General features: G+C 51.1%; 1 protein-coding gene across 1 annotated transcript in view; it reads left to right on the top strand.

Annotated features, from left to right (window-relative positions):
• Positions 1 to 15,312: 15,312 nt before the first annotated feature.
• The window catches only part of pgpep1l (pyroglutamyl-peptidase I like), a 42,430-nt gene continuing 42,366 nt past the window's right edge, over positions 15,313 to 15,376 (top strand). The window contains exon 1 of the mRNA XM_038784453.1: positions 15,313 to 15,327. The gene's annotated coding sequence lies outside the window, so the exon portion shown is untranslated. The remainder of the gene's footprint in view (positions 15,328 to 15,376) is intronic.

Genomic DNA, 15,376 nt, shown 5'->3' with positions numbered 1-15,376 from the left:
CACACCCATACCTTCCACACCCATACCTTCCACAGTCACACCTTCCACACCCATACCTTCCACACCCATACCTTCCACACCCATACCTTCCACACCCAAACCTTCCACACCCATACCTTCCACACCCATACCTTCCACACCCATACCTTCCCCACACATACCTTCCACACCCATACCTTCCACACCCATACCTTCCACACCCATACCTTCCCCACCCATACCTTCCACACCCATACCTTCCACACCCATACCTTCCACACCCATACCTTCCACACCCATACCTTCCACACCCATACCTTCCACACCCATACCTTCCACATCCATACCTTCCCCACCCATACCTTCCCCACCCATACCTTCCACACCCGTACCTTCCACACCCATACCTTCCCCACCCATACCTTCCACACCCATACCTTCCCCACCCATACCTTCCACACCCATACCTTCCACACCCAAACCTTCCCCACCCATACCTTCCACACCCAAACCTTCCACACCCATACCTTCCACACCCATACCTTCCACACCCATACCTTCCACACCCATACCTTCCACAGTCACACCTTCCACACCCATACCTTCCACACCCATACCTTCCACACCCATACCTTCCACACCCGTACCTTCTACACCCGTACCTTCTACACCCATACCTTCCACACCCATACCTTCCACACCTAAACCTTCCACACCCATACCTTCCCCACCCATACCTTCCACACCTAAACCTTCCACACCCATACCTTCCACACCCATACCTTCCACAGTCACACCTTCCACACCCATACCTTCCACACCCATACCTTCCACACCCATACCTTCCACACCCATACCTTCCACACCCATACCTTCCACACCCATACCTTCCACACCCATACCTTCCACACCCATACCTTCCACACCCATACCTTCCACACCCAAACCTTCCACACCCATACCTTCCACCCATACCTTCCACACCCATACCTTCCCCACACATACCTTCCACACCCATACCTTCCACACCCATACCTTCCACACCCATACCTTCCCACCCATACCTTCCCACCCATACCTTCCACACCCATACCTTCCACACCCATACCTTCCACATCCATACCTTCCCCACCCATACCTTCCACACCCATACCTTCCACACCCGTACCTTCTACACCCATACCTTCCACACCCATACCTTCCACACCCATACCTTCCACACCCATACCTTCCACACCCATACCTTCCACACCCATACCTTCCACACCCATACCTTCCACAGTCACACCTTCCACACCCATACCTTCCACACCCATACCTTCCACACCCATACCTTCCACACCCATACCTTCCACACCCATACCTTCCACACCCGTACCTTCTACACCCATACCTTCCACACCCATACCTTCCACACCCATACCTTCCCCACCCATACCTTCCACACCCATACCTTCCACACCTAAACCTTCCACAGTCACACGTTCCACACCCATACCTTCCCCACCCATACCTTCCACACCCATACCTTCCACACCTGTTACTCTTGAACCCAACACTTCAGTGAGATACTGTGCAAAATTTAGGAGGTGAACGATTTGTTCTGAGGGCTGCTTTGACAATTCGGCAAAGAGTTGACATTCCTTAGGCCTCCCGCTTACCTCTGGCAAGTTTTCCCCTTCAAATCTCCTCCAACCATCCGATGCTTGCAAGCTGCAGGTTCAACTCAAGCATCTCTAGCATCTTAAGCATAGCCACCCAGGGTCAGAACTCGCCTGGTCCTAATATTCTTTAACATCTAAAACTCTCCCTATCTCCCTCCTCGCCTTGGAAGTTCAACTTTGGTTCGCAAGAGTTTTTTTCTTCCAGTTAGCGCATAATTTCCACAGAACTATGTTTGCACGAGATGCTTTTTTCCCCCTCCTGCAGCCATCTCAGCCCAAAGCCAAACTCTAAACTGCAACTGCTTGACCACAGAACCACTATTTCTTATCCCTCGAATTAATATCCCAGGCAACCTGGTCACATGATCACTTGCTGGAATTCCCTTTCAACAAAATCTAGTCCTTAAAGAGACCATCGCCCAAAGGCAAAATATCATCTTCTTCCACAGCAAAAGCACATGGGGCTGGATTCTCTGCCGGCAGGGTAAATTAGAAACATGGCGTGGCGGGGCGGAGAATCCAGCACATGGGCTATCGATAACAAAAAAAACATTTGGCCCATTGTTGACCAGCTATTTGAGAAATTCAATTAATCTCATACCGCATGTCCTTCCCCCACAATTCCTGCAGTTTCCTCCCCTTCAAGTATTTATCCAATTTCCTTTTAGATGCTAGGGCAGTGAGTAAATGTAAGGAGGCGTTAATTAGTAAGGGGCTGAAGGGTTATGGAGAATGGGCAGGATGGTGGAGTTGAGGTCATGATGAGGTTAGCCATGATCGTATTGAATGGCATGGCAGGCTCCAGAGGCAAAATTGCCAACTCCTGCCCCTAGTTCTTATGGATTGGTTTATTGTCACAGTGTACCGAGGTACAGTGAAAAGTATTTTTCTGCGTCCAGCCCAGACAGATCATTCCATGCATGAAAAGAAAATACATAATAGGACAAACATAAAATACACAATGTAAATACATAGACATGGACATTGGGTGAAGCATACAGAATGTAACACTACTCAGTACAGAACATGTGTGTAGAGATCAGATCAGTCCGTCAGTCCATAAGAGGGTCGTTCAGGAGTCTGGTAACAGCGGGGAAGAAGCTGTTTTTAAATTCGCTTGTGCGTGTTCTCAACATTTTGTATCTCCTGCCCGATGGAAGAAGTTGGATGAGTGAGTAAGCCGGGTGGGAGGGGGTCTTTGATTATGCTGCCCGCTTTCCCCAGGCAGCGGGAGGTGTAGAGAGAGTCAATGGATGGGAGGCGGGTTATGTTCTAAGAAATAACTTTTCTGTCTGATTTCACCATCCAGCTCTTGGTCTGTAGCCCTGTGGGTAGCGGCACCTCCAGCACAAATCTGGTGTTCTTGATTAATAGGGGAATTTCTTGATTAATAAGGAGATCAGGGGTTATGGGGAGAAGGCAGGAGAATGAGATTGAGGAGCATATCAGCCATGATCAAATGGTGGAGCAGACTCAATGGGCCAAATGGCCTAATTCTGCTCCTATATCTTACTGTCATAGATTGTTCATGGGGGGAGCAGGGTGTGGGGGCTGTGAGGGGGTGGGGGAGATGTGGGGGCGAGGCAGGGTGGTGGGGTGTTGGATGGGGGGGTGACGGAATGTGAGGGGGGGTGATGGGGGGAGCAGGGTGTGGGGGCTGTGAGGGGGTGGGGGAGATGTGGGGGCGAGGCAGGGTGGGGGGTTGCTGGGTAGGGGGGTGACAGAATGTGAGGGGGGGTGATGGGGGGAGCAGGGTGTGGGGTGTGTGAGAGGGTGTGTGTGTGTGTGGGGGTGGGGGGGGGGGGGGGGGGGGGGAGGCCGGGCCTGGGGTATTGGGGAAGTGAATTGCATGCATCAAAGTTTGATACCTATCACGATGTAAAGGTGAAGATGCAGCTGTGAATGTGTTTAATTTTCTCCACGGGAAGAGATTTTTTTAAAAAATCCGTTTTCAACCGAGCCAAGAGAGACAAGAAGAGAAGCAACTATCAATCTCTGGGCACTGTTGCTGCTTTCTCATCTGTAGTGCTGTCTGTGAGGCAGTTAAATATTTCTGAAGGACCTTTGCAAGCTCCATCAGTCATGTGAGTAAACAGAAAGAGCCATTGGAATGATCTGGGTCAATCAATATGTGAGCTTCAACTCCTGGTCCCTCTCATTCTCTGTGCTGACTGCATCGATTGGAGACTCCTGCTTAAATTATTAAAATCAAGTTACTTTAACATTACTTTAATATAAAAGGCCCATTCCTCCCTCTCGGTGCCATCCTTTGTCAAGTGTGCAAAGGATCAAGGGAAACATGGGAACGCAAGGAGGCCATTCAGCCCATCGGGTCACAGTTGATCTGCAGCTTAACTCCATCTTGGCTCCCGAACACTTGTCCTATAAAAATCTATCATCTGATTTAGATTGAGAGAACGCACTTCCATTTATCCTGTCGTTCAGGGAGGGGCCGGAGTGTCCTGGGTAATTTGAAGAGCAGCCACTGCTGGGGTGGAGGCAGAAGTGGCAGCCAGACTGTGCAGAGCAGGATCCCACAATTAACAATGAGCTGAGGCTTCGGTTGGTCAGTTTCCAGTGAGCGTCGGTCCTCACCTGCTCTTACTCATAATAATGAGGTCATCAATGTCACCGCCACCAGACCGCTCAAATAGAGCTTCCGCCAGAGGGGCCAACATCACCCCTTCATTCAAGACAACAGATTCATGCAAAGTCCATGAGGCTAAAGAGACGAAATTATGAGAGCGCCCTGGCTCTGCAGCCTGGAAAATACACAAGGTCCAAAATTGCCCTTGGTGCTGGGTGGGGTTACTGGGTTATGGGGTTATGGGGATGGGGTGGAGGTGTTGACCTTGGGTAGGGTGCTCTTTCCAGGAGCCGGTGCAGACTCGATGGGCCGAATGGCCTCCTTGCGTTCCCATGTTCCAATTCAGTCAGGGATTCAAGGTGGCAGGGTAGCACAGTGGTTGGCACTGTTGCTTCACAGCTCCAGGGTCCCAGGTTCGATTCCCGGCTCGGGTCACTGTCTGTGCGGAGTCTGCACGTTCTCCCCGTGTCTGCGCGGGTTTCCTCCGGGTGCTCCGGTTTCCTCCCACAAGTCCCGAAAGACGTGCTGTTAGGCAATTTGGACATTCTGAATTCTCCCTCTGTGTACCCGAACAGGTGCCAGAATGTGGCGACTGGGGGCTTTTCACAGTAACCTCATTGCAGTGTTAATGTGAGCCTACTTATGACAATAAAGATTATTATTATTAATCTCTAGCCGATAACGAAACAGACAGGCTTAAAGAGACAGCACGCAAAGGCAAAATACATGGTTAGAGACACACGTTGAGAAACACAGACATTGCAACAGAAACAGGGGCTCGTGGACATTGAAATGAGCTTTTATGAATTGGGCTAAACAAGCCTTTTAACTGTTTGATTTGAGACCTTTGTCAAAAGGGGGAGCGAAAGAAATCTTTTGCTGCTATTTTATATGATATTGGAGGGGCCCCGCTACAACGTCAGTGAAAGACGAGAGGCATCACACATAGGAAGTGACAGAGAGATCTGGACCCTGGAACTAGCCACCAGCGATACACATCCATAATGCAATTGGCCAGATCACAGTTCCAGATTCACCCCTGTGTAAATCGGTTCAAATCTAACTCAATTCCCCAGCGCAACAGCTGGTCCTGCAATTAGCACATACCAGGCCACAGATTTACCGAGATGATACCACAGCTAAAAGGGTTAAATTACGAGGACAGGTTGCATCCGTCTAGGCTTGCAGCCCCCTGAATATAGAAGATAAGGGGTGATCTGATTGAGTTGCTTTAAGATGATTGTAGGATTTGGTAGGGTAAGTAGAATTCATAACCAGGAGCAGGGTCTTGCCATTTGAGCTCGGCTGTGCAGGGGGAATGTCGTAGATCATAGAATTTACAGTGCAGAAGGAGGCCATTCGGCCCATCGGGTCTGCACCGGCTCTTGGAAAGAGCACCCTACCCAAGGTCAACACCTCCACCCTATCCCCATAATCCAGTAACCCCACCCAACACTAAGGGCAATTTTGGACACTAAGGGCAATTTATCATGGCCAATCCACCTAACCTGCACATCTTTGGACTGTGGGAGAAAACTGGAGCACCCGGAGGAAACCCACGCACACACGGGGAGGATGTGCAGACTCCGCACAGAAGGTGACCCAAGCCGGAATCGAACCTGGGACCCTGGAGCTGCGAAGCAATTGTGCTATCCACAATGCTACCATGCTGCCCTTATACGTCAGCACAAAGGGGAGTGGGAATCCCAACCCTCTGTCCCGGCCGGGGAAAATTGACAATGTTCCCTATTAGCAAGACAATTAAGGGTTTCAGAACTTTTTTTTTGATAAATTTAGAGTACCCAATTATTATTTTTTTCCAATTTAAGGGCAATTTAGCACGGCCAATCCAGCTAACCGGCACATCTTTGGGTTGTGGGGGCGAAACCCACGCAGACACGGAGAGAATGTGCAAACTCCACACGGACAGTGACCCGGGGCCAGGATTGAACCGGGGCCCTCAGCGCCGTGAGGCAGCAGTGCTAACTAGGGGATTTTCACAGTAACTTCATTGCAGTGTTTTTAAAAAAAAATAATTTTTATTGAAAAATGTTGTATTTATACAACAACATGGAACCATAATAAAATACCAACAATAACAATAATAATAGCAATCATAAACATTCACCCCTCCTCAATGAACAGCACAACATATTAACAACAACTACAATAAGGAACACCCCCCGGGTTGCTGCTGCTATTGACCAAGATACCTATCTTTGAGCCAGGAAGTCCAGAAAAGGCTGCCACCGTTTATAGAACCCATGTATTGATCCTCTCAGGGCAAATTTGACCCTCTCCAATTTTATAAATCCCGCCATATCACTGATCCAGGTCTCCACACTTCGGGGCCTCGCATCTTTCCACTGTAGCAGAATCCTTCGACGGGCTACTAGGGACGCAAAGGCCAGGACACCGGCCTCTTTCGCCTCCTGCACTCCCGGCTCCACTGCAACTCCGAAAATCGCGAGTCCCCACCCTGGTTTGACCCTGGATCCAACCACCCTTGACACTATTGCAGTGTTTTTTTTTATAAATTTAGAGTACCCAATTATTTTTTTCCAATTAAGGGGAAATTTAGTGTGGCCAATTCACCTAACCTACACATCTTTGGGTTGTGGGGGCGAAACCCACGCAGACACGGGGAGACTGTGCAAACTCCACACGGACGGTGACCCAGAGCCAGGATTCGAACCCGGGTCCTCGGCGCCGCAGTCCCAGTGCTATCCACTGTGCCGCATGCCGCCCCTTATTGCAGTGTTAATGTATGCCTACTTGTGACAACAAAGATTATCATAAAAACCCATCTGCTTCACTAATGCCCTTTCGGGAGGCAAACGAGCGGGGATTGACTGTTGTGGCCACACGAGAGCTGAGAGAAGCAGGTTATTTACTGTATAAGTCATTATTTAGATGATGTACACAGTTGCCAGTTGGGATTTCTCTGCTGGTACAGTGCCCATTGCTCCACTGATATGGCCCCTGCCGCTCAGAGGCGAATCTCGTACTTGACGAGACACACGGGGAGGCTGATTGATCCGGCTGCGTAGGTCTGGTGCGGGTTACAGCATTGACTCGCAAAATGCCCTCCGAAATGGAGGGCAGGTAGGTATGGGTAATAAACGTTGGCCCAGCCTGTGAACACCCACATGCCGTATATTATTTTTAAAATAAAGGACTAGGATTACAATGCGGAGGCCGGAGTTAGTGAAATATCTCTACGTTCTCCAACTCAAACTGAGACCTCATTACGGGGAGTGCGGATATTTGATGGAAATTCTCCGACTGGAAATTACCGGGAAAGACATCTTTCAAAAAGAGGTCGCACGGGGGAAATTACTCCTTCGACTGGTCGTCACGCTGACTCAGTAATTCCAATCAACTCCACCGTAGCACCTCAGGAATGAAGCAGGGATCAGGCCAATCTATTAACCTGCCTTTACACAAATGCTACTGATCTCGTAATCTTAGAGGCCAGGCTCATCCGAAACACGGACTCTAATCCAACCAAGGCAGCTCAGGAAATTTCAATTCAATTGATGAATAAATCTGGAAAAAAAGGAAAAAACAGGGGTTGGTAAAAGCGACCATAAAATGCCCCAATTTTGTTTTGGTCAAAAACCCTTCCTGAGATCTGTCGTGTTCAACTGGTCTGGCCCTACACTTGACTCCAGGCCCACTGGAATTGTGGCTGGCTGTTCAATGGCTGGGAATGCCCCCCCCCCAGTTACATCAGGAAGCCACAATCTACAAATAATTTGAAATAAAAACAGAAAATGCTGGAAAAACAGTCGACGTTTCAGGCCGAAATAGCCGTTTAAGACAGGACTATCCTGGGCATGCCAGAGGTGCAGGAACACATCCTGAAATGAATTAAATGAAAATTGCTTATTGTCACAAGTAGGCTTCAAATGAAGTTACTGTGAAAAGCCCCTAGTCGCCACATTCCGGCCCCTGTTCGGGGAGGCTGGTACGGGAATTCCTGCGAATGATTTGAAATAAAACAATCGATGACTTCGCTAACTAGGGGTCACCAACCTAAGGACTCGATTCAGCGAAGAATCTATAAACTATGGGGTTGATAAGGGGTGGCACGGTGGCGTAGTGGTTAGCACTGCTGCTTCATGGCGCTGAGGACCCGGGTTCGATCCTGGTCACTGTCTATGTGGAGTTTGCACCTTCTCCCCGTGTCTCCGTGGCTCTCACCCCCACAACCCAAAGATGTGCAGAGTAGATTTCATAGAATTTACAGTGCAGAAGGAGGCCATTCGGCCCATCGAGTCTGCACCGGCTCTTGGAAAGAGCACCCTACCCCCTACCCAAGGTCAACACCTCCACCCTATTCCCATAACCCAGTAACCCCACCCAACACTAAGGGCAATTTTGGACACTAAGGGCAATTTATCATGGCCAATCCACCTAACCTGCACATCTTTGGACTGTGGGAGGAAACCGGAGCACCCGGAGGAAACCCACGCACACACGGGGAGGATGTGCAGACTCCGCACAGACAGTGACCCAAGCCGGGAATCGAACCCGGGACCCTGGAGCTGTGAAGCATTTGTGCTATCCACTATGCTACTGTGCTGCCCTAGGTGGATTGGCCACACTAAATTGCCCCTTAATTGGGAAAAAAAAAACTATTGGGTATTCTAAATTTATTTTAAAAATCTATGGTTGATAATAAGCCATAAAAGAGAGAGAGAGAGAAGGATAGAGAGAGAGAGAGGGATAGAGAGGGAGAGAGAGGGATAGAGAGAGAGGGATAGAGAGAGAGAGAGAGAGAGAGAGGGATAGAGAGAGAGAGGGATAGAGAGAGAGAGAGAGGGATAGAGAGGGGGATAGAGAGAGAGGGAGAGGGATAGAGAGAGAGAGAGATAGAGAGGGATAGAGAGAGAGGGATAGAGAGAGAGGGAGAGGGATAGAGAGAGAGAGAGGGATAGAGAGAGAGAGGGATAGAGAGAGAGAGGGATAGAGAGAGAGAGAGGGATAGAGAGAGAGGGATAGAGAGAGAGGGAGAGGGATAGAGAGAGAGAGAGAGAGGGATAGAGAGAGAGAGGGATAGAGAGAGAGAGGGATAGAGAGGGAGAAAGGGATAGAGAGAGAGGGAAAAAAAAGAGATAACAAGCCGTAAACTCCATGAAACCGATTGTTCCACTATCCCAATCCATGGAGTATTAACCCAATATCACTAACTAAGGATTAAGCTAATCAGGCAGCAAATTGCAGCTTTTTGGGAACCCGGAGAGCAGTCACCCGACAATGTTTGTTTTCCCTTTTTAAAAAATAAATTTAGAGTACCCAATTCTTTCTTTCCAATTAAGGGGCAATTCTTTGCACATCTTTGGGTTGTGGGGGGTGAAACCCACACAGACACGGGAAGAACGTGCAAACTCCACACGGACGGTGACCCGGGGCTGGGATTGAACCTGGGATCTCGGCGCCTTGAGGCAGCAGGGATAGCCCACTGCGCCACCGTGCCGCCCCGCCACTCACCAATGTTAATGTTGCTCTCGTTTCATCTTTTCAAACAGTGACGCTGGTCGGAAATGGAACAAAAGACATTCCTGCTGGCATCACACACCAGAGACGAGTGTTCGAGCACTGGTCAAAGTGGCTGAAAGCTTTCCTGAATTTAGTTAATTTAACCCTGGGGTACAATTGATCCTCCGAGCGCTGCTGTGGAGATCTGCAGTAGCTATGGCTTTCCCCGAGGCAGGCTTTGGGTTTATTGTAAATGTTCCATCAGGCCATTAATCTATTGAAAAAGCCCCACCGGCGCTCTGCTACTGATGGATCTCTCCCTTTTATGCATCCGGATTTGCTGGCAAAATGACTTTTCTTTTGTTTTCGAAATACCCGCAATCTGACACCAGATAGCTTTGGGTTGATGGAATGCAGGGTGTGACTGAAACTTGTGTGTCGTGTGTTCTCGTCATCTATCCAGCAACTGGCATTTCTCAATCGCCTTTAGCCAGTTGAATTGAGGAGTGTATGCACGACTGCATCAAGTGCCACAGGCATTCAGTAACAGCAACTTGGCGTCTTTAATGTAAGGAAACATTCGTTATAAAACCAAGTATGATGCCACAGGGATCAGTGCAGGGGCCTCAACATTTTAAAATTTATAGAAATCGCTTGGATGGGCAGCACGGTGGCGCAGTGGTTAGCATTGCTGCCTCACGGTGCCGAGGTCCCAGGTTCAATCCCGGCTCTGGGTCACTGTCTGTGTGGAGTTTGCACATTCTCCCCGTGTCTGAGTGGGTCTCACCCCCACAACCCAAAGATGTGCAGGGTAGGTGGATTGGCCACGTTAAATTGCCCCTTAATTGGAAAAATGAATTGGGTACACTGAATTTATTTTATTTTTTAAAAATCTCCTGGATATCATAGAATTTACAGTGCAGAAGGTGGCCATTTGGCCCATCGAGTCTACACCAGCCCTTGAAAGAGCACTCTATTTGGGCCCACACCTCCATCCTATCCCCGTAACCCAGCAATCCCACCTAACTTTTTTTTTGACACGATGGGCCAATTTAGCATGGCCAATCCACCCAACCTGCACATCTTTCGGAACTTGTGGGAGGAAACCGGAGGAAACTCACGCAGGCACAGGGAGAACGTGCAGACTCCGCACAGGCAGTGACCCAAGCGGGAATCAAACCTGCCGCTGTGAAGCAACGTGTAACCACTGTGCTACCGTGCCTCCCATGATGGGGCTGAAGGCCTGGTTTCTAAATCAGCTGATGACACAAAGATAGGTAGGAAAGTAAGTTGTGAAGAGGACATAAGGAGGCTGCAAAGGGACATTGATAGGTTAAGTGAGTGGGCAAATATCTGACCAATAGAGTATAGTGGGGGGGGGGATGTGAATTTATCTAAATGTTGGGAGATTGCAGAGCTCCGGGGTGGATGAATCGCAAAGGGCTAGTATACAGGTACAGCAAGTAATTGGGAAAGTTTTTATAATAAATTTTACAGTACCCATTTATCTTTTTCTCATTAAGGGGCAATTTAGTGTGGCCAATTCACCGGCCTTGCACATCTTTCTGGGTTGTGGGGGTGAGACCCACACAGACACGGGGAGACTTCACACGGACAGTGACCCAGGGCCGGGATCGAACCCGGGTCCTTGGTGCCGTGAGGCAGCAGCGCTAAACAAGTAACTGGGGAAGTTAAGAGAATGTTCCAATTTATTGCGAGGGGGATTGGTGAGACCACATCTGGAGTATTGTGGACAGTTTCTTCTCCTTATTTAAGGAGAAAAGTAAAGCATTAGAAGCATTGAGAAAAGGTTTACCAGGCATGGGCAGGTTGTCTTATGAGGAAAGGTGGGAGAGGTTGGGTTTGCAACCATTAAAGTTTCGACGTGAAAGAGGCGACTTGATCGAAACCTTTAAGATGCTGAGGCGACCTGAACGGGTGGATGTGGAGAGGATCTTTCCTCTTCTTTTAAAAACAAATATTTATATTCTCCTCCTTCTTCACATTTTCTCCCAAACTTACACCCAACAATAAACAATAATCAGTAACGAATGTAATGTCAATCCCCATATCAATAACAACGGTCCCATCCTCTCACCTCCCACCAAACCCCAGACATTGGCCCGCATGTTAACATAAACAAATGACAGGGCAGCACGGTGGCGCAGTGGGTTAGCCCTGCTGCCTCACGGCGCCGAGGTCCCAGGTTCGATCCCGGCTCTGGGTCACCGTCCGTGTGGAGTTTGCACATTCTCCCCGTGCCTGCGTGGGTTTCGCCCCCCACAACCCAAAGATGTGCAGGGTAGGTGGATTGGCTACGCTAAATTGCCCCTTAATTGGGTACTCTAAATTTATGGAGAAGAAAAAATAAAATAAAAAAAAACATAAACAAATGACAAAAAGGAATCAGGAATCACCCATAGACACCATTAACACATAAAGTCCCCCTCCACCCCCCCCAACCCTCCCAGCCCCTCCTTCTAATGTTCGATGTCATGCAATTCTCGAAAGTGCATAATGAATAACGCCGGTGAATCGTAGAACCCCCTCCATCCTTCCCCTCAGTTCAAATTTGACCTTTTCAGGGGTCAAGAATTCCAAGGATGTTTCCTCTTCTCGGAGAATCCAGAACTAGGGGTCACTGTTTAAAAATCAGGGGTCACCCGTTTTAATGTTTTTTTTTTCTCTCAGAGGATTGTGACTCTCTGGAACTCTCTTGGTGGAGGGAGGGAGGTGGGGGGGGGGGGGATCCGACCCCGGGGGGGGGGGGGGGGGGGGGGGGGGGAGGCCTCCAGCGTGGCCTGGCCCGTGATCGGGGCCTACCGATCGGGGGGGGGGGGGGGGGGCGGCTTCACCTGGTGGGGGCCTCTTTTACTCTGTGCCGGGCCCCTGTAGCTCTACGCCATGTTGTGTCGAGGTTGGGGCGGAGAAGGAACCCAGCGCGCATGCGTGAGTTTGGGCCGGCCGCAGCTGGAGCAGCGTGAGTCGCTCCAGTACCGTGCTGGGCCCCCTGTAGGTGGCCGGATCGCTGCTCCTGGGGGCCTGTTGACACAGCCTCAGCATCAGAGAATCCCGCCCGGGGAGTGGGAAGACCCTGGAGGGATTTGAAAATCAGGATGAGAATATTTTAAATCAATACATTTCTTGACTGGGAGCCACTGTGGGTTGGCGAACACAGCGGGAACCGGACCCGGTGCCTCAGACACGGGCAGCAGAGTTTAGGATGACCTCAGTGAAATTAGCTTCCTCCGTTCGCACTCAGTCATTCCAGATCGGGATGCATCCCTGGAGCTCAGTCAGAGTAGCAACAGAACATGCACCAAATTCACCAACATCGGAGATTTGAGTCAAAAAAGAATGAGCGTTTTAACAGTAAAATGAAAGCAGGGAATCTGAAATAAGAACAGAAAATGGTGAAAAAGCTCCATAGGTCCAGCAGTTTGTGTGGACAGAGAAACAGAATTAACCTTCCGAGTCCGGGTTTTTTAACAGCACTTTTCAGGATGTGCCAAAGAGCTTCATAGCCAATGAAATGCTGCAATAGGAACGGGAGGAGGCCATTCAGTCCCTCTAGCCCCCTTCTATCATTCAACGAGATCGTGGCTGTTCTGCACCTTAACTCCATTTACCCCTTACCGCATTGTTGATCTCAGTTTAGAAATTGTTAATTGATCCCCGGCCTGATTTTTAGGGGAGGGATTTCCGGATTTCCACACCCCCTTTGTGTGAGGAGGTGCCGTCACCCCTGAGCGGACTGCCTCGAATTTTAAGGTTCTGTCCTCCTTTCCTGAACTCCCCCCCCCCCCCCCCCTGGCAAACCAGAGGGAATCGTCAGGGCCGGCTCAAGGCACCGGCAACTCGGGCTGTTGCCCGGGGCGCCATGTGCTAGGGGGCGCCAGACTCGGGTCCCGCGCATGCGCAGTTGGGCCGGCGCCAACCAGCGCATGCGCGGTGGCCGCACTCCCCCAGTGTGTCCGCACTCCCCCAGGGCGCCCCCCCCCGCCGGGTCCGCCCCCCCCCGCCGGGTCCGCCCGACCCGCCCCCCCCTCGGGTCCGCCCGCCTCGCCCCCCCCCTTGGGTCCGCCCGCCCCGCCCCCCCCTCGGGTCCGCCCGCCCCGCCCCCCCCTCGGGTCCGCCCGCCCCGCCCCCCACTCGGGTCCGCCCGCCACGCCCCCCCCCTCGGGTCCGCCCTCCCCGCCCCCCCCCCTTGGGTCCGCCCGCCCCGCCCCCCCCTCGGGTCCGCCCGCCCCGCCCCCCCCTCGGGTCCGCCCCCCCGCCGGGTCCGCCCCCCCGTCGGGTACGCCCCCCCCTCGGCCCCGCCCCCCTCCCGGCCCCCCCTCTCGGCCCCGCCCCCCCCCCTCGCCCCCCCCCCCCCAAGGGCGCCGAAGTTCAGCTTGCCCGGGGCGCCAGCAACCCTAGGGCCGGCGCTGGGAATCGTTTCCCTCTCGTAGACCCCATCAAATGCTTTAATCAGTATCAATATCTCAATGAGATCATTTATCAATCTTCCATACTCGAGTCTAGTCTGTGCAATCTGTGTGGCACAGTGGTTAGCACTGCTGCCTCACAGCGCCAGGGTCCCAGGTTCAATTCCGGCCTCAGGTGACTAGTTGTGCGGAATCTGCACGTCCTCCCCGTGTCTGCGTGGGTTCCCTCCGGGTGCTCCGGTTTCCTCCCACAGTCCAAAGATGTACAGGTTAGGTGGATTGGCCGTGCTAAATTGCCCCTCAGTGTCCAAAAGGTTGGGTTGGGCTACTGGGCTATGGGGATAGGGTGGAGGTGTGGGCTTAAGTAGGGTGCTGTCTCCAAGGGCCGGTGCAGACTCAATGGGCCAAATGGCCTCCTTCTGCACTGTAAGTTCTGTGAATCTGGCGTCATAATTGAACTCTTTCAGCCCCGGAGCTGGTGGAAAGGACAGTTTGGGATCGAGGTCCCTGGATCGGGATGTGGTCAGGGGTTGAATTCCCAGCCTGTGTTGAATCTCCGCTGGAGCAGAACAATAGGCCTCAGAAAGTATATGCTGTTGGGATTTAGGTGAGGACACGGGTTGACATCAACCCTGGACGGCTGAATTTCCTGCTGACGCTGTGGGATATCTCAGACCATTTACAATTAAGTCACTCAGAATGAGGCCATTCTGTTGGTTCCAACTCTTTGAAAGACTTTTTCAATCAGCCCCACTCCTCTCCCCTCTCCCCACAAACCCGCCAAAATGTCTCCTTATCAACTGGACATCCAGTTCCCTTTTGAAAGTTCCTAGTGATTGAACGTTTTGCCATTTCAGACCCTCGGTAAGAAAGCCAAGTCACCTCATCGCCTTTTGCTCAGGTGTCAGACAGCCAGGCCCAACCCAAGACAGCGAGAGGGAGAGGGGGTGGGGGGCACAGCGATGAGCAGTGACCCGGGTTTCGCTGCCCAATGGGTTTTGACTGTGGGGTTGCCGTGGAAACGACGGCAACAAGATAAACAAGCCTCAGATGCAATTGGGTAACGTGCCGCACCCAGTTTGGCAGAGTGCCCACAAAGTCAGCCTGTCAAAACATTTGCTGGACTGTGCCGAGTGGGGCTGCTGACAGAGGCCGTGTGGGTTAGTCCACACTGCCAACACCCTCGGTAAGGCCACGCCACAAGATATCTCCACAAGGCTCTGTTATAATCAGCG

The sequence above is a fragment of the Scyliorhinus canicula genome, chromosome 24 (assembly GCF_902713615.1).
Source record: "Scyliorhinus canicula chromosome 24, sScyCan1.1, whole genome shotgun sequence".
NCBI classification, from domain to species: Eukaryota; Metazoa; Chordata; class Chondrichthyes; order Carcharhiniformes; family Scyliorhinidae; genus Scyliorhinus; species Scyliorhinus canicula.
The sequence above is the reverse complement of the archived record's forward strand: the minus strand, read 5'-3'. Positions and strand labels throughout refer to the sequence as shown.